Genomic DNA, 24,789 nt, shown 5'->3' on the forward strand with positions numbered 1-24,789 from the left:
CTCGAGTATGAATATACTAATGAATTACGGTCTCCAAAGAAAACAAAACCCCGCAGGTCAATTGAGAAAAAGGTGAGATTTTGATAAAATCGCGATTCTTAAAATAATTACACGAATTTGTATTATTTAGAAATAGTTTAGCGGTGTATTATGTCCTTTGGAAGAGAATTCGGTTATTGTCTTCGACAACGCTTCTTATCATCAAACGAAAAGAATTCCAGCCGTGTTATAGAAAAAAAATGATATCAAAATGTGGCTTAGTTCAAAGGGAATAACTTTTGAAGAGGTTTAAGTTAATGTTCAATCATTGCAAAAGGTTTCGCATATTAAAAGTAATTATAGTCCGTATAAAATTGGTTTGACACACAACGCCATATTGGTAAGTCGTGTTTTTATTCGGCTCCTAATATGTTTGCCGGCCACCGTGACGCGAGTGGTAACGTCTCGGACTTTAATCCGGTGGTTCCGAGTTGGAATCCCGGTCAGGCATGGCATTTTCATACGCTATAAATCATTCATATCATCATCTGAAGCAACGCATAACGGTGGTTTTGGAGGTTTTTTTTTTAATAAAATTCAGTCGTTTTGGCTGTTAAATATAATTCAAAGAAATTTGTTACTTAATCAGTTATGATTTTGTTTACATTTGCAACGGCCATACGGGCTCTTTGTGATTGGTCATTGTGTTTGACAGCGGCCATCTTGCATTGATCTGATTGGTTTTCCTTTGTTTACATTTTCATCTGATTTATTAGCGTCTTATTTATTAAAAAACTGTACAAATTAAAAATAGATAGATAGATTTATTAAAAATAGATGAAAACACTCTTTGATGCGGGTTATATATCGTGCTGAAATTTGAGCTCAATCGGTGCAGAACATTTTGAGTTTTTGAAGCCGTATACCAACGAACTTAACATTTTTATATATATAGATTTATTTAATATAAAAAGATGATGGTGATATATTAAAAAAATCTTACACACTGGGTTTTTTTTAATAAAAACTTCTTATCCTACACACTAAGGCAGGATATGGAGTCGTTATTAAAATGTAATATTTTATTGTGTGTAAAACAAAATGTATTATGAAATAAAAATTAGTTACCGTAGTAGTAATAAATGTTAGAGACTGTGTACACTGTCTCCTACGAAAGTAAATATATAAAAAAATTACTCTTTCATATTTTTACGAATGAAGCTTAAAAGAAGATAACAAAAATTATTACAACCTCAATCAAGCTAAAGGAAAATTTAATAGTAATCTATTTACAACAAAAATCTTTCTAAATTATTCATCACTACAAATTTTTTGGATCAATAGAAATCCATATAGATACTAATCTTTGCAGAATTGTTTTAGTATTTGTTTTACTTAAGATATAGTAACTGTAAGATCAAAATTATTTTTCTACATCGTTGTCCATAATACCCATGCCAGGAATAGAACTACTGTATCCTGTGAGGAATCTTAGTTCAAGTTTAACTTTTTTTTATAGAACTAAATATGAATATGTAAAATATCTTTCCTTAAATTGAAATAAGCATGATCACAATTATAGTACGTGGAATAAGGATAATATTTTTACTAAAATAAATTACATGTAAATTGTTACATCAGAAGTTCAGGTCACTTATTAAACGTATGCCATTTTGGAAAAATCGATTGAGGAAATTATTAATTCTTATTAAAAAGATTTTTTTTTCTTAATTATTATTATTTTAGTTTTTTAAATTTATTTCCAATATTTAAAGATCTTTACTGCAATCTGTAATATTATCATAATTATATATTAACTCTTTTTTAAAGTTGTGTTACTATGATATTACATGGACAGTGAACTTTGAACTCTCTACGATATAAAATTTAATAAGAAACATCATTGTACTGTATTCACTCCGTAAAAGTAATGAATTTTTATGTTTAAAAATTCTTGTAATCGTAAAATATTATTATATGTTAATATGAATATATTAGACGTTAAAACGAAAATAACATCCCAATATAATTTTTATAGTTCTTTTTTAACTCTTAATTACATAGTTATTTTTATAATTATTTACTTTTTAACATGTTACTCACATAAATATTGTCTATTATACACAACCTTAAATCCAGATTTTACAATAATATTAATAAAGGTGCAAAAAACTGTATCTTAATTAATCGCATGAACTGAGAGTGCAGTACAATTTTAGAATTAATTTTTTTCATACTGTGATGATCATTTTCTTCCTTCTGATTACTAGATAAACTGTTTTTATTTACAACATTACTACAACTCTATTATTTATAACTTTTAAATCAACCATATTGCTGGAAAACCCATTATTTAAAAATCTGTTGTGGTGTGACGGTACTTTTTATTACAAGTAAAGCATTAAAATCTATTTCAGAATTTGAGTAACTGACAGCCATTTTAATTTTTCACAATTTTTGACTTCGAATAGTCACTCACTCACAATAAACTTTATATTAAAAAAGATGTTTAATCAGGTTTTACAGCGCTCATATTTATTTTATGAAGAATTACTTTCTCTCCCCTGAGACTGTTTTTTTTTTTTTAAATTAACTTATTTTTATAAAATAAGTTACCCGCAATCAAAGTTATTAAATAAACTCGATAGAGTAATTTCACCAATGAAGATCAGGTGAAGTTAACCGCAATCAAAGTTATTACATAAACTCGATAGAGTAATTTCACCCATGATGATCAGGTGAATATTAACTGGAATGGATGTAAAGTTGTAAGAGGAAGCGTTGCTCTGCTTAAGGTAATACAATCGAAAACGGATTGGTAAATGGCTAAGCGATAATCCGAACAGTATTACATAACATTGTTACCTAATTGTATAACTACTCCTCTATAATGTCCATATCTAAATTATTAACATAAATTTTACGAGATATATATTTAAATCTTATCTCAGATACAGGAAGGTTGAAGAATGCTACTTGAATTGAAATTTGTATGAAATAATGAACGATTTAAGTACAAGTAAATCTCGGAAATTATTTATTTATTTGTGTTGTTGATTGTTTTTTGAACAGTCATTGTGTATGATGAATATTTGACATTAAGAACTGAATTTTAACGAACAGAAATAGTTTATTGGGTAATCATGTGATTTGTGGAAGTATCTGAGGGTGTGACAATGTGGTTTGGCTATCTGACACGTTGGAGTGAGCGCTGTCTACCGAATGAGTGGATGAGTTAGAGTTGTTACTGGTTGAATAAATGAATGAATTTAGATGCGAGTGACTAGTCTTGTATATTGCATAGTTTATAGTGTACACTTTAGCGGTCGGTATTTGTGTAATAACAATAGTACTGCAACTGCTAACTTGGTAGCATATGATATGCACAAGTTACGTAGTTGTAAACCCTGCATCTGTGAGACTGCAGAGATTGTATTGATTGACTGAAACTCACTGTCAACCTTCAGTGCATGCAATATGCATAAAATCAATACTTCATTAACAATGTTGATTGATTAATAAATATTAAAACTGGTACTTTGAACGTATATTATTATTTAAAAACCATTCCGTATTCTTCCATTTTATTCCGAGGAACTTACTAATATTTTTAATTAATATGATTTGTATTAATATTTAACCTTATAAAAATTTGTATAAACTAATCTATTTTTTAATCAACATCGGTTTTCCACATTTCAAGTCAAAACTTCTTAGTTTTACTGCATGAGCCTTTTTTGAGATATGGCACTCTATTTAAATCAGAGAAATAAATAAATATTAAATATAATTTAAATCACGTGAAATCAATATTAAGTGGTATTCAATAACACGGGATTTTCTTTACTCTTCCACCAGTTTCTTGCCTCTTTGACCTAATATATTATTTGCTATATTCCGAATTATTTAAAAACATTTTCTAAAGGTTTTAAGAAGATTTCTATTTTAATGTAAAATTTCAAAATCTGATAGGGACACAGCATAACTTCCTTGTACGCCTATTAAATTACATGTACACATTTTTATTTGATTAAAATTTTATTTTATAAAAATAAAAATTCATAAAATAAAAACTTTATTTCATTAATAACTTCTGATAGTTTTTAATTTTTTTTTATTGTTATTATTGAATCATTATGTATAGTAAAAACTTTTTTTACAGTCAGAGGTTAATTATTAATAAATCAGCATATTTAAATTTTTAAAAAAAGTTAAAAAAAAGGAGATGAAGTCTGATTCGAACCGATGTGTGCCTTCGCTTGTAAGATCCAAATATTACATTAATTAAAATTCTTTTGGCTGTAACTCTGGAATCAGTGAAAATAAGTACCACTTATGATATATAGTTGTAAAGCTCTCAATGAGGGCTTATTACTGCATTTAAGAAAAAGACCAAAATCCAGATTTTTTTTGGATTTTAGGCTTTTTTTGGACACTTTTGGTTGAGTCGATTGCAATCAAAAGGGGAAGTGCACAACTAGTTGCATAAATTTTGGATTTAGGACTCTAAATCCAAAATTTCAACATCCTACGGCTAATCGTATTTGAGTTATGTGAGATACATATGTACGTACAGACATCACGTCGAAATTAGTCAAAATGGATTCAGGGATGGTCAGAATGGATATTTCCGTTAATATCTGAAAACCGAGATTTTTGTGATCACAATACTTCCTTTACATCGTACAAGGAAGTAAAAATCATAGCATTACTAAAAAAAGGTCTTGAAATACTTTTCGAGTTTTGTACTAAAAGATTTTTATATTATAAAAAATATAAGCTTTTTTTTTTTTTTTTTTTTTTTTTTTTTTTTTTTTTTTTTTTTTTAAGTAATGAAATTATTTATTTAAAATACGGTTAAAGATAGAAAAATATAAGTTTCAATTTTTAAACTAGAATAATGTTTCATTCAGAAGCTAAATTAACCTCGTTTCGCAGTCTTATATCCGAATGTGTAAAAAATTCATAAATCCACTTTTAGATGGAACAGAAGAATAAAAAATAAAGTAATTGGTTATTTAAAAATATGAATAATTTAATAGATCTCGCAGAAAATAAATGGATGAATTTTACTGTAAAAAAAACTGAAGTAATCGTGACTAGAAGTAACGTAAACAAGCATTATAACACGTCACCACTGATATATAAATGAAATGGGAAAAAATGTGTTTTACATTTATTTCAGAGAGAAAAATATTTTATATTATACTCGGATATTTTGGTTTAAATAAATAATTTAGAACCAAATTTAGCTCATTATTTAGCTCATTTTTCATACTCGACTGAGATATTGAATAGAAATATTAATTCTATTAATTAATTCTATACTCGACTTAATATTAATTAAATCTATACTCGACTGAGATATTAATTAGAAATAGAAAGTTGGATTGTGGTCAGATCACACTCTCAGATGTTATTATACCAAGAGTAATCAGGTATACAATTAGACAGATACGTGCATTAATTTTATAAGGTATATTTGAGTTAAAAAGTAATAATTTAGAAAAAGAGTTTTTTTTAAGTTAAAATTTTTAAAATTGACCTTTGGAAGAGAATAGTTTAACAATAGTCAAAGACTAGTTTAATAATGAAAATTTAAGTTTTATTTCACATTTTTTAAAACCAATCCTAATCGTTACTTGATTGTAATGTGATTAAAATAATTCTTAAAATAAATAAGTCTTATGTACTTAAATAAGTCTCTTTGCACTTCCAAGTATATAATTTATTATTATTTGGTTTCTAGTTTTATTGATAGTAAAAGGAACTCTGATGAGGTTGTTGATAGAGGAGTAAGTGATAGACAAGCAGTATTTCCTTTAATAACAAATACTGCACTGTGATCCTAAGTAAACATTGCGGATTTTGGTTAGAAACGTCGATTACGTTATGCAATATTATTTGTATTTTAATTAGCTTAACAGATGGCTTACACTTGCATGAGTCCCATGTCACATTTGTGTGTATTTGCACACACTGGCGCCTGCGTGTGTACATTTACATTGACATATGGAATAGATAAGACAGAATTAAAGTGTGAAGAGTTGCGACAATTGAACATTAACATTTTTTCAGTTCAATTTTAAAAGAAAGATCCTGATTGAATTCTTATGACATTTCATTTTCCATACTTTTACACTGAAATAAATCTGTAAATTAACTTTAAAACTAAACAAATACTAACTTTTATTTTCGTTTCAAAAGATTATTTCATTTAATAATACACGGTAATAATAATAATATTAAAAAATTAGACAATATGAGTCGTAAAATCTTTTCTTAATAAAAACCCTTTCGAATTTGCTACTTTCAAAATAAAAATTGCAAAATATTTTATATAGGATACCATTTGTTCAAAATTAATTATTATCTTGATACAACTATTACATATTTCTAATTTCAAAATCTGAAGATAATTTAAAAATTAAATAAATATAAATAGAGATTCTTCTTATTTATAATTATTAAATATTTCATTAACTCTGAAACCAAAATGAAATTCTTAGAATGTTTCTAAACTCTGGAATTTCATTAATTTATTCAAAGAATAGTATAAGAAATTAAAGATTTAATGAAAGAAATTTTAATTATTTTTTAATTTATCACTAAAATGTTAATTACGCTAAAATTTCAGTGATTAAAATATTTTCATACAAAGTAAAACCATTCACCGATTCTGATGACTCTATTTCACTAAGAAATTGGGAAACAAATCTTGTCTCTGTAGTATGTTATTCAAAATAATAATATTGAAAAAAATTAAGGTATTTTTTAAAGTTATTTATCGTTATCATTACTTAATATTGGATGTTTATAGTCAAATTATATAATCATCCAACATTAAGGAATGATGGTGAAACATTATATACATTCTAGTTTTTATGATATTCACAGTATTTTTACGCGTAACTACACGAACAGTGTAACTCAAGGTACAGAAGTAAACATTATTACTTATTCTAGAATACTGAAGCAGATGTTCAAATTAATAATTACTTGTCCTTTCTCTGCAATAGAAAGTTTTTTTTTATTTTTAAAAACTAGCTTCTGAGTTTCTTATGAACTGCATTATTGATACTACTTCACTCTTTCACGATTATAAACGTAACTTTATATTAATAAAAATAAAAGAGAAATGTGTTGATTATAAGTTAAAAATACAATAAATCGGCTTATAAAAAGCACTACAAAGGAAAAATTAAAAAAAAAAAATGTTCTATAAAACATTAATCTTTAATCTTTTGTTTATATATAATTTAATTTTTAATTTGTCGTAAATTAAAGTTTATTAAATTATGGATAGTATTCATTCTGTTCTCCCTTCAAAACTTGAAATTTATATAAGATTTATATAGAAGTATTTCTTAAGCATTAGGGCAATTTTTGAATTATGTTTTACTTAAACATCCAACTTTTTATTTTCTTGTTTAGTGTGGTTAAATCCTTTTATTGACAGTTTATTTTGCCAATATAAAATGTAACATTAGAAATATAGTTATACATCATCATGAACGTTATGGGTAGGCCAAAAAGCCTGTTCCATTGCCATAGACTCAACCCTCAGCCTCAAAAGTTTCACTACATGCTTCGATTATTTAATCTGAAATTTAATATTTGATTTACATATTCACAGATCTCAACCGCAGTGTATATTATGCACTAATGTAATCTACTTAGATATATATTTGGGGATTTCATTGTGAGAAATTGTACCCAAGTGATCTTTTTCATACCCAAGGGATCTTTATTCAAAATACTATACCAGTTGAATAATAATTAAATAGGTCGAATATTAAAATATTTGTTACGTGTTTGTTAGGAAGTTTTTGAATTTAAATGAATTCATCTATGAGTTGAAACTTCTACATTAACTCTTTAGACTGAATTTTTTATTTTTTCTCTTTTTTGAATGATTTTTCGTGGGTTTCTAGGATTATCTGAAATCAAGTATAAAATTGAATTTATAAAACCAGAAGTTCAGAAAAAACTGTGATTAGTTACAAGATATTTTTCGTTTATATATTTAGTTGAATGTACATTGATTCTGAACTAAACCTTTATATTCTTGATGGAAGTTCTAATTAAATGTTCATCTTTCTTTACCGTTTAGGTAGCGCTTCATCAGAGCTATAGCGAAGGAAAAGTATTCTAATCGGTCCAATTTGGGAATATGTGGTTTTCACAGAATCTTGACGTTTTCACACTTAAGGAACCCAAAAAACCGGATGGAAATTTTCCGGATGCTAATGTTCGTATGTACATGTGTTCGGTGTTGGCCTCTAAATCACCTTATACCTCCGGTACTGCAGACCGATTTTGACCAAACTTACTTGGTCAGCTTACTTGTATGTGTGGGTCAATGCCATTAAATTTTCAATCTAAAAGGTCAAGGTGATGAAGCTGAAGATTATTTCGCCTAATTAAGGTCATATTTTTCTTAGACACATTTGTTAACAATTAAAAAACAACAATATTTGCAAATCACCTTTTACACTACCATCCCAAAAATGCTGTTATAGTCGTCTGATATTTTGTGACGTCACAGGTGAGCGGTAGAATTAAATAAATGAATAATATTTAAACTTTAAAAAAGTAACACGGTTTGGCTGGGTTTCGAACTCGATCACCAGGTTGGCTCAAAAAATGGTGCGTTAATCTTCGTGGTTACAGCAGTCTGCCGACCGTACGGCAGACTGTACTGTACTGTAATTGTGAAATTACATTATTTTTAGTTAGTGCCGACCGTCGCTGCTAGTACCATCACACCCGCGCGAATTAAATACGATATGCGCGCGCGATTTCGTTAGAAACATTGAATTAAATAAATAAAAAAATATTATATTTAAATAAAATGATAAATATTTTAAATTAAGTTATTTGTGTAAGCCGTGCATCACAAACAACTCACAGTTGTAAGACTTTCCCGGAACGCGGCGGAAAGTACTGCAGCTGTGTTGTCTTTTTTATTTTTATTTTCTAGTAGAAAAAAACGTTGAATGACAAGTAAAATTATAAATCTGTAAAAACTTTTTTTAGTTTCTTATAAAACCAATTGTAGTGGTGACTGAAATAAGCCTCTTAAAATTATAGAAAATGACGTTTAACGTTTTATTACATAATTGTATGATACATCTAAAAATAATAATAAAATATTGTGCACAATAATAATATATAAATTACAAATGTATAAATCTATGTAGTAACTTTTAATCCGTTTGAAAATTTACTTTTCTGTTACCTTAAAAAAAAACCGTTAAAGAAAGCTTTAAGGGATCGTGTTAACCCTGGGAGTACTTTGTTCTCTTTGTCCTACGTGCCTGGATAAGATATTTCCTTAGAATTCATTCTACGTACGTAGGATATCTCGCCTAAAAAGATTTAACTTTTTTTTCTTCTTTTAATGAAACAATGAAAATTTATTCCGGGAAATATATAAAGGTCAATTCAAACGTAAAGCTAACATTTAGTTGTAATATTAAAATATTTATCAGTAAGATTCCGCTTAATAAAATTAATATATTATCTCGTGTTTCCAGGAAATAAATTAATAAAATCATTTTTAAAACCTTAAATCTGTTATTGTTTGAAGATAAAATATTTACTAACTGATTAATTAATAATTGTAAGTGATTTTTAAATTAATAAATATGCAGTTATGATATTCCTAACACTCAATTTTGATTTTATTAACTAAAATTTAGGTCAAACTTATTAATTAAAGCTTAAGCTTTTATTAAACAGTAAACATCATCGTCGTGTATTAGTTATATGGTGAGTTGCAAAGTAAAACTTGAAGTTAAACATATAGGTGTACTTACATTTCTGGATTTATATTACGTATACACTGATGTTTTAAGCTAATGACGTTGCTCAGAAGTATCGACCAGAAACTATGTAAAATTAACTGAAATCAACATAGCTTACATTGACTCAGTAATAGTTATAACATATAATTTGTATTTATACTCAATAAATATTTAGTCCTAATATATTAATAAAGTAATAACTTTTTTTTTGTATTAGGAACGTCATAATTATTTTTGGAATGAGATTTAATTATCTAATGGAACCTCAATTGGTAGTATTTGAACAAAATTGTGTTAAACCAAACATACTGTATTCGATAATAGATTGATATTTCATCATTGACTAAAATTCAAGAGTGATATGTACAAGAGAATGGTTTGTGGAGGATTCATCTACTGAAATACTGTTACCATTAAAAACTGGCGTTCTATTCCGTGAATAACCTCCCCCCCCCCCCTAATACTTATTTATAACCTGAAAAAACTATGAAGTTATTTTTAAACACTAATATAAAGACTTTGAAATCTAATTTTGATGACTGTGCATTTTTAACGGTCAAGAAGTGAATATTTATGATATTTCTTACTTATAACTTACAAGAAGCATCTTAATATTTTTTTCGTCCTCTTAATTTGCCCCACTACCACAGAGCCGGATTCGCACTTAAGCATAAACACAGCACCGAGGGGGGGGGCAGTGCCTCAAACCACCTGAGCAGTAACCCTGGGCCCGGTTATGCCGTTCCCAAGGCCCCACCCAGGCAGCCGGCACTCAGTCTTTTCTTGTCAACATTAATTAAAGAGCTGTAGAATAACTCCCAAAAGGAAGTAAATTTTCATGTATTTGAAATTATTATTATTATAATAATAATAATAATAATATATATATATAAAATGTTTTATCACACTTCATTATTACGGTGACAAAGGTATTTAATATTTTATCCTAAGAATTTTGAAAATTCTATTACTAATGAATTAATGTGGAAGTTCAAATTTAAAAAAAAAAGTAAATTTAACAAGTTTAACAAATTAAGGGGAAAATGAGATTAGTCGAGCTGTTTTTATAACGTTTCTTTTTATTAAAGTACGTATCCAAACTTATTCATCAATTTTTTTTCAAAATACATATTTCTTCAAACTGCTCGAGAAACAATCAGAAAAAGTCTCGTTAAATTTTATTCAACAGTTTGAAAGTTACACTCGGAGAAATGTAGAAACATAATAGCAATAGCAGTTGTCTCTACAACCTTTCTTATCCAGAAAAAAATTTGTATTTATATGCTGACTAAACATCGTATCTATACATGCATATGTGTAATGTTTATTTACATTTATAAGTAGATTTTTCATGTGTAAAGAGAAGTAATACTATTCAATTATTAGATGTACACTTTTAATCTTTAGTGATGTACTCACATTTAAACCTCTTTTAGGAACGCAAAATTAAATTTATTTCAAGAAGTATTACATAACTCTTAAAATCCGTTTTTACCAACTTTTATAATAAAAATACGGTTTAATTGCGTACGATTTTAAATGGTTTTACTTTCGGTCGATTGGTGTGAGTGGGGGGTGAAAATGATTTTTTTTTTTACGTTTTGAGGTATGAAGAGTACGAAAATGCCATTCACTTTATATATATAGAGTACATAAATATACGTGTATATAGACTTATATATAATTTTTTTTTATCAAAAAGCTGTAAAAATATCAATTACATTGAAATTTAGATGTGCTCTAATAATGTATCTGAAGTTATGCGTGAGAAAATTTGATGAAAATTATTTGAGTCTTTCTTGAGTTACGCATAATTTAAGGTTAAAAGAATTTGAGCGAGGCAGGTTAAAAGCATGATTCGTTATCACAGTGCAAGTTGGAACGTTGACGTTTCTTTAGGAAGGAAGAGATTTCAAATGATGGATGAGATTATGGAAAAGGGGAAATATGTGGAAACAAAGAAGTTTGCAAAGGATAAAACAAGGTGGAGAGCAATAGCCGTGACAGGACCTGCCCTAATGGCAGAACACTATGATCGAATGAATATCATTATATTTTTAAATCTTTCAGATAGATCTTTACCCAGCCCATCACAATTACATCATAATTTTCTCTTAAATTGTTTATTTTTAATTCTTTCTTTTATGTAAATTGGTATCATTTAGTGGTTTCCTTTTTTTAAATTTCTACATACTTGTTTAAATATACTTTACATTTATTTTAATATTTGTTAAAAATTTCCCTACCAGGATCGAGAAATCTAATGAATGAAACTGTTTATTTAGTAGACAGTATTATGCAATTCAATTTGTTTTAAATGCTAATATCCTTTTTTTTTTTATTTTTACTCACGTATTATCAACAATATAAATAGATATTTATGAAAACCGTACACAATATCAATATATAAAATTAAATACTAAGCTCTGTCTAACAAAAGATTATGTTTAGAATTGCTTATTTCATCAATGGGCAGATTCATAAAAAAAAATTAGTACGTCACTTTTTATTTATTTTTTCTAAATTTAAAAATAAAAATTATTATAGAAAGTATTTTACAATCTGTAGTTGTTAATAGAGAAGTACTCGAGTTTGTTCCATTTTCACCTCGGCCACCTTTAAGGGCTGCGCAAAAAAAATCCGTTCTCTTAACGAAATAGTTCAATTGCTGTCATTAGAAGAGTGAAGCTGTCATTAATCAAAATAAGTGAAGCAAAAACTCATTGTTAATATTACATTTCGATTAGAATTTTTTCAGCTAATTAAGTTACATAATTTTTTTTCTTTGTTGTCGTCACCAGCAAATATGCCGTTTTTTTCACGAACCTGTCGAAAATATTCTTTAAACGAAAATTAATATTTTTTATTTCTTTTAAAACATTTTAACTTTACTTTTGGCTAAAATATTTTATATTTAGTCTATAAATGTAAAGATAAGAGAATCAAAGAATTCATTACATCTCAATATCTCAGATGCTCTTATAATATAAAATATTGAAGAAAAAACATTTCGTTTAGTAAAATGTCGACTCGTAAAACAATGTTACTTGTGACAATAACACAAGTACTCTACCGTCGGAAATGTTAACAGAAGAAGAATAATGCATGGGATATTGAATAGCTTTCAAAATTCAATAAAAACGAGAATATATTTTATTACATTTTACAACTTTGTACCTCGATATTGAATAAAACCAAATGAAATTTATACAAATATTCTATAACATTAGTTATTCTATATTGTAATGTTTTAGCTCATTCATAAAGTTTTTCTTGTACGACTACACTATTTATTTATACCGTAAATTTAATAATACTATTTATGTTGATAAAATTGAAGAGAAAGGCATGTAAATTAACATATAATTGTAGTTTTAGATTTTTTATTCTTTTAATCGTTGAGACTGCATACATTTTTTTCTGTTTGTTACTCTATTACGTAAGAATCAGTCATCCATTGTGAATGAAATCTTCATCGTTAAAAAGTTTGATTATGAAATGGTTTTATTTAAGTTACTCGTTTTTTTTTTTTGTATTTTATCAAAAACTAAAAAAAATTGATTGAAGCTCATATACTTTTTTAACATTGCTTTTCTTTACAATTTCCTATTGTTTAATTTTGCAATTCCATGTATGGATTCGAATGTACATCTCTTTTCTTTCCTGTTATCATAGCTCTAGAGCAACGCTGGAAGTAGGAAAGTATGGTAATCAGTCAAAAAATGGGATATGCATTAAAAATACTTTTTTGCTTATTTTTTGACTTCTTGACTTTTCATGACCCAGGGTCCTTAAGAAACAAAAAAAAAGTATGGAGTAATGTTTGTACGTACGTAGGTATGTACGTGTGTTGGCGTGTTTGAACCTTAGTAACTTCTGACAGGAAAAACCAATTTTGATGAAATTTCGTACAGAGACTCTTGTATATAGGACAATTTTTTGGTAAAATTCTGGTGTCAATATCTCCAGAGGATGAGGTGAAGTAGATCATTTTTGGGGTCAATTTTCTCAACATTTTGGAAACATAATCCTACTATATTAAGCTTGGTACAACATGCTAGTATGCTTGTAATACCATTTTATTTTTTATTTTTCTCCAAAATTCTCCCTTCTCCAAAAATTGAAAAGCTCTTTTTTTACTTCATATTTTTTATGTCTTCCTAGACATAGTAGGAGTGCAAGTGATCCAAAAAATAATAATTCGGAGGAGAAATTAACTGGTGGTAGAGAGCCGATTAAAGTTTAAATAAAACAATTTTTGGAGTTTTTTAAAACTTTTTGGTTTATTTAAATCTTTAATATCATTAAAAGTTTAAATAATAATATTATAATAAATTTCATCAAAATTCACCTCCACTTCCAAAAAAGAAGTCCTAGGTATCAAAACAAATTTATTAGTTGTGTATTTTTCAGTGGAAATTTTTTACTTTCTTCCATTTAACATAGTAAACGTAGAAAAATAAAAGAATACATTCTTTGAAAGTGATTTTGAAGGTGTGAGCAAAATATTTACTGAGTTTTTGGAATTTTTAAACTTTGTTTTGGTTTATTTTATCATATAATGACAATTTTAGATAACCTCTAATAATCTAAATTATATTGTATTATATAATGTCATATATTACCCCACCCAAAAGAAAAAACCAATATAATGTTATGGTGTAAGTTGTTTTTTCTCTCACTGAGTGTACAACGCTGCCGTTTGCAATCATCTCCAGTGTCTTTTTGGATCCGATATTGGTGTAAATTAGTACAATAAAAATATCTGCTGTATAATATATCGGTCGTTCAAATCTCTTGATATAAATAAATAATAAGAGATCTGAAAAAATAGAAAACATAAAATAATAACAGAAGTCATGTTAATATAATATTAAAAAAAAGTAATTGTTCCTGTTTATGTTATCTTCAGAAAACAAAAAGAGACTGTAACCAAACGTTTTTATTTTTATTTCAAGAATTCTAGAACAGTTACTGACTGACTGAAAACTGAAGGATCTTGGGTAAGTTATAAATTAACCGTCTTATAATGTATAAACAAGGTAGTAAAAATGAATGGGCTAATTTGGGTGATTCTATTAGGTTTTTCTCGACCCCCATACAGAAAAAAACATAAAAAAATTAACTTTATGATAAATAATAATAATAGTGCTTTATTTTCAATATTTCGTTTTCAAATACATTATTTACAACGTAATTACAATATACAATTCGTAACATATAATTAGCACATATTCTACAGCTTAATTAAAAAATCGTCAGTTGGAAAGTTGGAATATTAAAATAATACAATCAGTGAAACAAGAAGATTAATTCGTAATTTTGGTAGAATAATAAACAGAGGTAAAATATTACCAAATACAAAATTAATAACATTATTACTACTAATACTATCATACATATTTATAGGAAGAAAAATTCTGTTTAGTACAAAAAAGAATCAAATTTATTACAAATAATGCAATGCAATTTAAAAAATTCCCTTTCGGCACGTCGGAAGGCGGAGGTAAATTTTGCCGGTGCTAAGTAGGGGATAAAAAAGATTTCACCTTAAAGTTAAGAAAAACTTAAAATTTACTAATATGACAATGGTTGAATGTGAAAAAGTTTCACATGTTTAGCATAAGACAAGCCCCCTTCTTACCTTCAAGCACCTTCTTACAATTCAAGCAACATTTTGGTCATTCCTTGCCATAAGGATTGGATTGATCATATCAAAAATTGTTTCAGTCAAAAGTTTTAGGTAATGCTTAGAGGACTAAGGACCACTTTAAACCGATTTGATATTGTGCCTATTAATGGAGGTATGATTTTTTGTCTTTGAAACTCAATTTTTTCCACCCCCTGGTCCAATGGTTGGTGATATAAAAAATAAATAAGCTTTAGGCCCTTATCCAAAGAATAATAGAAAGTTTAAACGAATTCGATATTTTACCTAATAAGAAAGTTATAGAGATATTTTGTTTTTTCGAAAAAGTCCCCATTTCCATCCCCCATGGTCCAATTTTGCCCATTAACGAACTCGACCGAGATTTTCGATCGTTATATTTTATTTACCAATTTGAAAGTGATTGGCGCAAAATTACGGCAGTTATCGTGTCCACAAAGAAGTGAAATATATATATATAAACGTTCGAACGTTTTGGGTCTGGGGGATGTGAAACGCGAAGATTCGTCGAAATTTTCCGGAATTCGAATCATTACTCATTACATGAAATCTACCTAAAAAAGAAACAACAAAATATTAGAACATAATTTCAAAAAGTAGATTGATGTATTGTAAAGGTAAATTTACTTAACAATTATTAATATTTAACATAATTGATTTCTATAACATAATTTAACTAGGGACTGAGTAAATAAAAAATGAAGAGATTACATTTACTTTTACATTTCATTTATAGTCTACCAATTGCGTATACTTTTTAACAATTCAAAGAGAATATCTTCAATAAATTCAAGTTTATCCAGCTTAACTTCAAACAATTGGAACTCAGACTGAAAGTAACGTGAAACAACGATATCGATATTGAAACCAAAAAGGTAAACTATTACTAAACCTCCATACATAATATTATCATCATTTTATGTTGAATTCCTAAGCAGTTAATAATTGAACTCTCTAATAGTTCCCACCTATAATGCCACGCATTTCTGCAATACGCTGCAAGCATATCCCAGACCTTTCCGTTCAAAAATCTCGCTTTTGTTCGCTTAAAAATCAATTTAACGACAAATATATGAAATTAAAAACACTTTCGTTTCCACAAAGCAGAAACTAACTATAGAAACCTTTTAAATGCAGCAAATACGAATTCGGTTCTTTTCACTTTCTTTCGTATTAGTCGGTGAATGAAAAATGAATGATGTATAGAAAAATAAATAATAATAGTTATAGAAATAGTAGTAATAATAATAGTTATATTGCAGAGATAGTGAAATAGGGTTATCACTATTTTTTTATTTCATTTAATCGCTTTTGGTCAGAACTTTAAATAAGTGCTTATAATCCGATAGTCTTACGTTTTTTTGTTTATAAACTCATTATTAAAGATGAAAACAAAAATGCTCTCCTAAATATCTGATGCTTCCAAATGATCGTTGACGAATAAGTTTACAGTTCCGAAAGGTTTTTCATTTTTTTCATTTTTACGTGCTGATTAGTAAATCTCTTAATAATTACAAGTAACAGATTAATCACAGATTATAATTAAACATACTTAAACCACAAAAAAATTAAATCACATTCATGAATGTGAAATAATTAAGCCATTATCTATGAAGTCATTATTTGAAGTAATTTTAAGTACAACACTGATCAACAAAAGAAATCAAGAAAATCCTTCCTGCTATTTGTCGGTTAGTGTTGAAGTAAAGTTATGAAGTTGTACACTCAATTTAATAGAGAGGTAACAGGTGAGCAACTTAAACCAAACCCAACACGTAACCGCTGCAGTACTGGTAATTATGTTGGAAGTTTTATGAATGATATGGATAAATTAAATAAGTAAAACATAAATTGTAATTTAAATGTTGCGTTTATTTACCTTATTGTTACAAAAGATGTTCAAAATGACCACCCTGAGCATCGATGCACTATTGTGCTCGACTGATCATATTGAGAGTCTCAGACGCAAAACGTTGTTGTCAATTGTGTTGATCTCTCGTTGAATGTTCATCTTCAGTTCTTCATTATTATAGGAATTAGATATATAGACTCTCTCCTTTAAGTAGCTCCCAAAGGAAAAAATCGCAAGTAGACAACTTTCGGATACGTGGAGGGGCTACCGTCCTCTGATGACAGCTTGTTCATTTGTGAAAGCGATTCAGTGAAACGTTACTCCGTCTTGTTAAAAGAAGCTGTATTCTTTTTCATTATCAATTCATTGGGCATAGAATTCTTTGAAAATGGCATCTTCTGGACTGGCAGTAACTCTCCTTTCAATATCGGCAATGGCCTATGGAGTTCTAACGGAAAGTTGACTATTTCGTTTTGCATTTGAAACAGAACCTGTTGTACGCCAATTTTTAACTAAGTCTTGTATCCTACTCTTCGCTGGGGTACAGGTATTCCGAAATTTTTCTACGAATATTTGACGTGATTCTTCAAACGATCCAGAAAGAATATAGGCCTCAACTGTAGCTATTCTCTCCTGGATTGAATAAGGCAGTTTACACCAACACAACTGCACTACAACAAAACGTATACTGGACTGACACATCATCTCCTAACGAACGGCAGCAAAAATGAGTAGTAACATATACATCCTCTGGTCGCGCAAGTTGTGTGAGAGTCTTTCATAAATAGTGCTGGGTAGTAGTTCATTACGGGTTCGGTTTTATCACTCTGTATATATGCCAGCACATTTTACTAACAAATTGACTGTTATTTTTCTGAAGGACTCTCCTAATGTACGCGTTTACTAAAAATTTGTTTAAACTTAAGTAGCTCAATTTAGGTTTCTTTAACACGCTTATGGTGGTAGTGATACTATTATCTTTCTTTCTATATCAATTTATTTGATATTAAATTTGGCTAAACCTCAAAGAAAAATTTTGAAATTTCTAAATACATATTGTTTATTTTAATAATTGCGATTCGAAATTTAAATTTTTTTTGTAAATAATATTATGCTAATAATTTTATTTTTTTAATTTCTCGAAAAAAGATATCTAATAAAATTGAGTGGGTTTCGAAGTCTTATTCTGTAAATTAAAATATACCCATTACTGGAATGCATTTATTTTTTCAAGTTGCAATCAGAAATACGTAAAGAAAATTTTCAACCGTTTTATTTTGTAAAATTTTATGATTTTTAAAATCATAAAATGTATTGCGACTTATTTCAGTATTTAATAATCAAGAATTTCTCGTAATATTTGAAACTGATATTCATTTTAGACATTCTAAAATACTTAAAGAATTAATGTCGTTTTATTATTAAATTCTTAAGAAATTCTTTGAGAGCTGAGAGGATTAATTTGTATCTTATTTAAGTATGTATGTAGGTATGTGATTAAACATTTATAAAAAGCTTTAAAGAAAGATTATTTTTCAATTTCTTTGTACTTTCTTTTTATTTTTATTAAGATTACATATTTTCCAAATTATTCTTCATAAGCGTGTTTAGATTCATTCATGTATGTCAAAATCATTCTAATAAAGAAAAGAATCTATGTTATTTTAATTTGTGAAAGAACGTTTGATTAATAGTTTTTGAAACGTTGGATGCTTACAGCCGTATCTTTGCAACTTTATTATTTAATCGAATAAAGTGTAGCTTAAAAACTTTTAATAAATATTTTGTGCAATTAATTAAAAGTATGAATGTGAATGTATTTTTTAATTTGACGTAAGTAATTCAACTCAATGAGTTTTATAAAGGTATTAAAATTCTAATACTCGAACGATGTACAAATCAAAGGATTTCTTTTTTTATAAGAAAAAAATATGTCCGTTAGTAACACGATTGCTTTATTGCAATATATCTTTTATTTTATAACTTTGATTTTTATTCGAATCAATTTTTTTTCAAATTATAAAAACAATGTTATCTATAAGAAATTGTTTGTATAATCACAATACTTGCATATATATTTAGTAATAACTATGAAAATTATTATAGATGAGGAATATTTAATTTTTAATCCTCCATACTGCTTAATTAGATTCTAAATTACAAATAACTTAATTTAAATGTCTTACAGAACGCAGCCATCTTGTTAGGAACAAATAGGTTAAGATAAATATTTAAATTAAGGTATTAAAATATTTTAATTAATATTTTCCTGATACTCCACCGACTTCAGCGATAGAATGTTATCATCTCGGTTTTATAAACAGAAGCTCTCGGTTTCAAATTTCGATCAGATCTGACATTTTTCACAAGCAAAAAATTTCTAAATCGTATTCCCATGCACAAACTTTAAGCTTATTCAGTGAATAACCAACTAAAATATATTATTAAAAAATTCATAACTTAGGAAAATAAATCTCATGATATTTTGACATGAGTAAAAATACTCATGCAAGGTGAGTAAAAATACGGAGGTTTCGGTTACGTTCGCCGAAACCTAGTTTCGGTTACGTACGCCGTTTAGAGCTTTTCAACGATATATGATAAATGGTACTACTTATTTTCACTGGTTCCAGAGTTATAGCCAAATAAAATTTTAATTAATGAAATATTTGGATCTTACCAAGGAAAGGTACATCGGTTCGAATAAGCCTTCATCTTTTTTTTTCTTTAATTTAAATACATTGATTTATCAATAATAAATTATTAACCTCTGAATGTAAAAATACTTTTACGATAAATAACATTGATAGACAAAAAAATATTTTTTTAATGTTTCTCGAAGTGTGATACCATTTCTCGAATTGATTTTTTTCATACTGTAAATACAATTTTTCTATCACCCTTAGTTTTAAATAAATTACATTAAAAAAATAAAGGGAAAATATAGTTAAAATCTGTAAAATTTATAATTTTGCAAGTCCACACCTGTGTTAAAATGATTTCGCTGATGCTTTTCTTTTATAAATATCCTGAGGCACACCCCGAATTAATGTCCAACAGTAATCGGCTAGCACGTTAATATTACATTTCCCTTTATAGCTGCTTTCTATCACCGAAATGTCTTGGTGGAAACTTTCACCGTGTTCGTCACTTACGTCTCCGAGTTTGTCCGGGAAAAAATCCGGATGTGATTGTAGGAAATGTATTTTCAAAGACACATTACATCCCATAGCTCTGTATGAAGTAAGAAGCTGATTAACAATATCGTGGTAATTATCGGATTTTTGTTTGCCGAGAAAAGTTTTTAAATGAAGCCCAAACTGCACTATCTACATTATTTAATATTGAGTTAAATACATCATCTTTGACCAATCGTCTTACTTGATGACCAACAAAAATATTCCTTCTTTAATTTTTCCTTATAAGGGAAATTTCTACCTGATGTACAAAAATCCGAGACTATCCTACTTCACTGCTTTTACAAAATTTTTCACTAGTTCTCGCTTGATACGGAGAGGGGCTAAAAATATTATTTTGAGATCAACTAAGGGCTCATGAATAACATTTTTCCCATTTGTAGTTAAGTTGTCTAGTTTCATCCACTCTTTGGTAACAAAATATTAACCCTAGCTCGACTGTCCCATTCGAAAAGAAAACACATGTACTTATTATTATAGCCTAACTGCATGCCTAACAAAATAGCTATAACTTTCTAATTACCACATATGTTCCAGCTATGTTTTTCTTTCATCACATCATATGTCTCTTTCAAATTAGTACCATAAGCGGTTGGTATCAAAGGATATTTGTTATCATTGTGTAGTAGAACTACTTTTAAACTATACTTGGACGAATCTATGAAAAGGCGCCAGTCCTCAGGTTTATGAACTTATCCTAAATGCAACATCAGCTCATCAGTATTTTTGCAAATAACCAAATTATTTTCATCAATAAAGTACTGAGAAAGTTCTTTTTGTCGGCTAAGAAAGCCCAAAATCTTTAATTTTTTTGAAGTAAATTCCAACCTTGCAGTCTTGATCCTAACAGTTCAGCTTGATTTTTTGATAAATTTCAATCCCTAACCAAGTCATTTAATTCAACTTGTGATATAAGACGTGGCTTATTGGAAGATAATTCAAAATCATTGTGTTCTTTTCCAGTACTGCCTGATTCTTCATCGCTGCTTTCGAAACGTAACATGTGGCTCAGGACTGGAATAATTTCACTGTGAGGTACAGGCCTGAATGCAGATTTCAATGAAGGATGTTTTACAGTGTTTACATTTTTTAGAAATTCCAGACACACTTGTTAAACAAAAGTAACAATCGATTACATGATCCTTTGAGTCACGCCAAACCATAGGGCCACCAAATGGGAAAGCCTTTCGTGTACCTTTCATCCATTCTCTTAAATATACAGAAAAATTAGTGCATACTATATGAGGATCCCACGTCTTATCGTGATCACCAATTTTACACTGAAAGTACAAATGATGTGGTTTTTTAATTAAGGTGTAATGTTTTTTTCTATTTGATTTTACGGTAAACTCACCACATACATAACAAATGGCATCCATATTATTTTCATAATTACGAAAGACGAAATAAGACGAAACAAAATTAATTCATTCCTAAATCCAGTGCTTAATACAAACAACACTGCTGTGTTTTCAGCTACATGTTTTGACCTGCACAGACATGATTAATCTTTTCCATGAAGGCTCACTCTTCAGTATGTTATGATGTCATAATATGAAACTATGATATGATTTAATTCTTTGTCTAGTATTGTTTATTTATAGCTTACAAATTATGTTAACAAAGTTAATTAAAATGAGCTAACAAAATACAATATAGGAGCTTAAAATGCTAACTATCCGTTGAAAAATGAAAAAAATCCTTTAATTAAAATTTAAACATTTTTGAAAAATGATGGGTGATAGAAAGATTCTGAGTACATATTCTTTTTCAGCATCAAAAAACAGATTAAAATCATTTATCGCATGTTAGGAAACAAAAATGATGTTTATCAGTGTAATAATTCAATAACAACAATAAAAATAAAAATATGAAAAAAATGATTTTTTTTATTCCATTTTACATTTTGTGATAAATTTTTTTTTTGTACTTTATCCAGAAATTTTTGCTTACAATTTCATAAAAATTGCGAAATTTTCACAAGGTAACAAAAAACTTCCTAGAAATTAGATCACTTTAAAATGTTTATTTTGTTTACTTTAATTAATCATTAAACTATAATTTCCAAATCTCCGTTGTACTTAGTAATTTTTTCTTGTTCTTAAGAATGGAAGGTTTTTATAGCACCGTAGATGTTATAGTACATATAATAGGAACATTCAAAATACAAATGTCTATTTTTTCGTTCACCTTCTTTATATTCCAGAAGATGTGTAAATATATACAAATTTAGAAAGAAATACCTTGCAGACTAAAACCGTAATTTACGCTTATTTTTAAGCTTTCCTTATTGGGGATAATTCTATTATTATTATTTTTATTTAGAACGATCAGGAATATAATTATTAAAAAAAAGAAAACCAAAATTATCACATATGTTCCACTGAAAGAGTTTTAATTGTTTAGAAAATTATAAAAAGGATTTAGCAATGTTTTTGTAATGTAGAAGTTCAATGTATTGATTTGAATAAGATATAATAATTTATATAAGAAGGAAAACGGAGAAGTAATCTGTTATACAAGTATTAATTCATTTAAATTTATGGATAATTTTAATACTGTAGTTATAAATCAGATTTTTTTATATATTTCCTACTGGGTTTGGAAGAATATACCACAAATCGGTTATATGAGTATAGTCGAGTATTCGGTATTTCTCTTCTACCGAATCATAGAGATTAAAAACGATTTTAATCAAAATTGCATGTACAACTGTACTTATTTTTACAATAAATATAAATAGAACTGTACTAGTTTTAAGTTATAATTTTATAATTACATTTTTTATGTTGCAGCATGGACGCGCTATGAGGATTTGGCTCTTCAACTGTTCTATACTTCTTTTACCGGCAGGTAAGTTTATTTAAAATGTACTTATTTACATTAACAACTTAACTTGAATCTAGAAACAAGAACGTTAACTGAGGACGATTCAATAATTTTTGATAAGCTATTTTTTTCTTTTTAGAATTCGAAAATAGGGAGAGAGGGAAGGACAGTTTTAATTATTAACCATTCTCCAACTTCAATTGTGAACTACAAATAAAAATTTATATTAATTTGCTAAAATATTAAGCGTTTTGAACAAAATGAGATTTTATTTTTTTTTTTAAATCGGTTAACAAATTTTGTGTCATAATTATTTGGTCTATTATTGTGAGAAAATTATTACTTAATCTGATACTAATTTACAATACTAGAAGTAACAATAAATACAAACAATTAATATTTAATCGAATTGAACGTAAAGTGAAGAACATGAAAACAACCACAAAATCACATCAATTTTCTGCCATAATTCGGCTATTTGTAACCGATTTAAAAAAATAAAACGTCATTTTGCTCTAAATAAAAGGCTTAATATTTTAGCAAATAATATAAATTTTGTTAAAATTAATATTTATGGAAATATAACGGATTGAAAAATAAACCTGGCCGCCATTTTGTAATTTGCGAAGTCCTGATTTTTTGCTAACTTTAAACTTTATTACCAAGACGCTTATCCAATATTAATGTGATTCATCTATCAGAATTTAAGATATAATTTAATATGTAAACTTAATAAAGTGGTGGACAGGAGGAGAACGAAAAAGAAATTGCCATTTTTCTTAAGAATATTTTTTGTTTAGTTTTACGAGTAGAATCCAAAAAATTATAGCCAGCCCACCATTTTAGAAATATTCTGTGTATATATATATATATATATATATATATATTTATTTATTTATTTATACTGTATATTGGGATTTAGTATACTGATTTTAATTCTTCTGGTCTTCTATCTGTTCTACTATTATTTCATCCATTTGTTAAAATATATGCATGTCGAATATCATAATACTATTAAAAATAAGTAAATAAAATAAATATTTATTTTAAAATTTACTGACTTTTCATATAATTATATAAAATGTTCAGTCAGTTTTATTAAAATTAAAATAGTTCAATTAAATTTTAAATAAAATGTGAAAGCGATTAAAGGGAAAAAAATTAAGCGTGTAATTAAATTACCTATCTTTTATTTTATAAAATTTGTGTAATTTGATAAATTCAAAATTTAACAATGTAATTCTAAGTTTTCTAGAGATTAAAACTTTCCAACTTTTCTCATAATATTTTGAGTTACGCTTTCGTGCTTACGCAGTATGCTAGAAAAAAGGAGTTATTAAAAGATAAAACTGATTTTTTATATTTTTTTATGGTTTATACATCACTACTTAAGCTCTAAGCTTAACCGGAATTCAGACACAAGATATTCTCGATAAGTGTATTTGTAATTACAAT

The sequence above is a fragment of the Lycorma delicatula genome, chromosome 3, assembly GCF_047948215.1.
Source record: "Lycorma delicatula isolate Av1 chromosome 3, ASM4794821v1, whole genome shotgun sequence".
In the NCBI taxonomy this organism is placed as follows: Eukaryota; Metazoa; Arthropoda; class Insecta; order Hemiptera; family Fulgoridae; genus Lycorma; species Lycorma delicatula.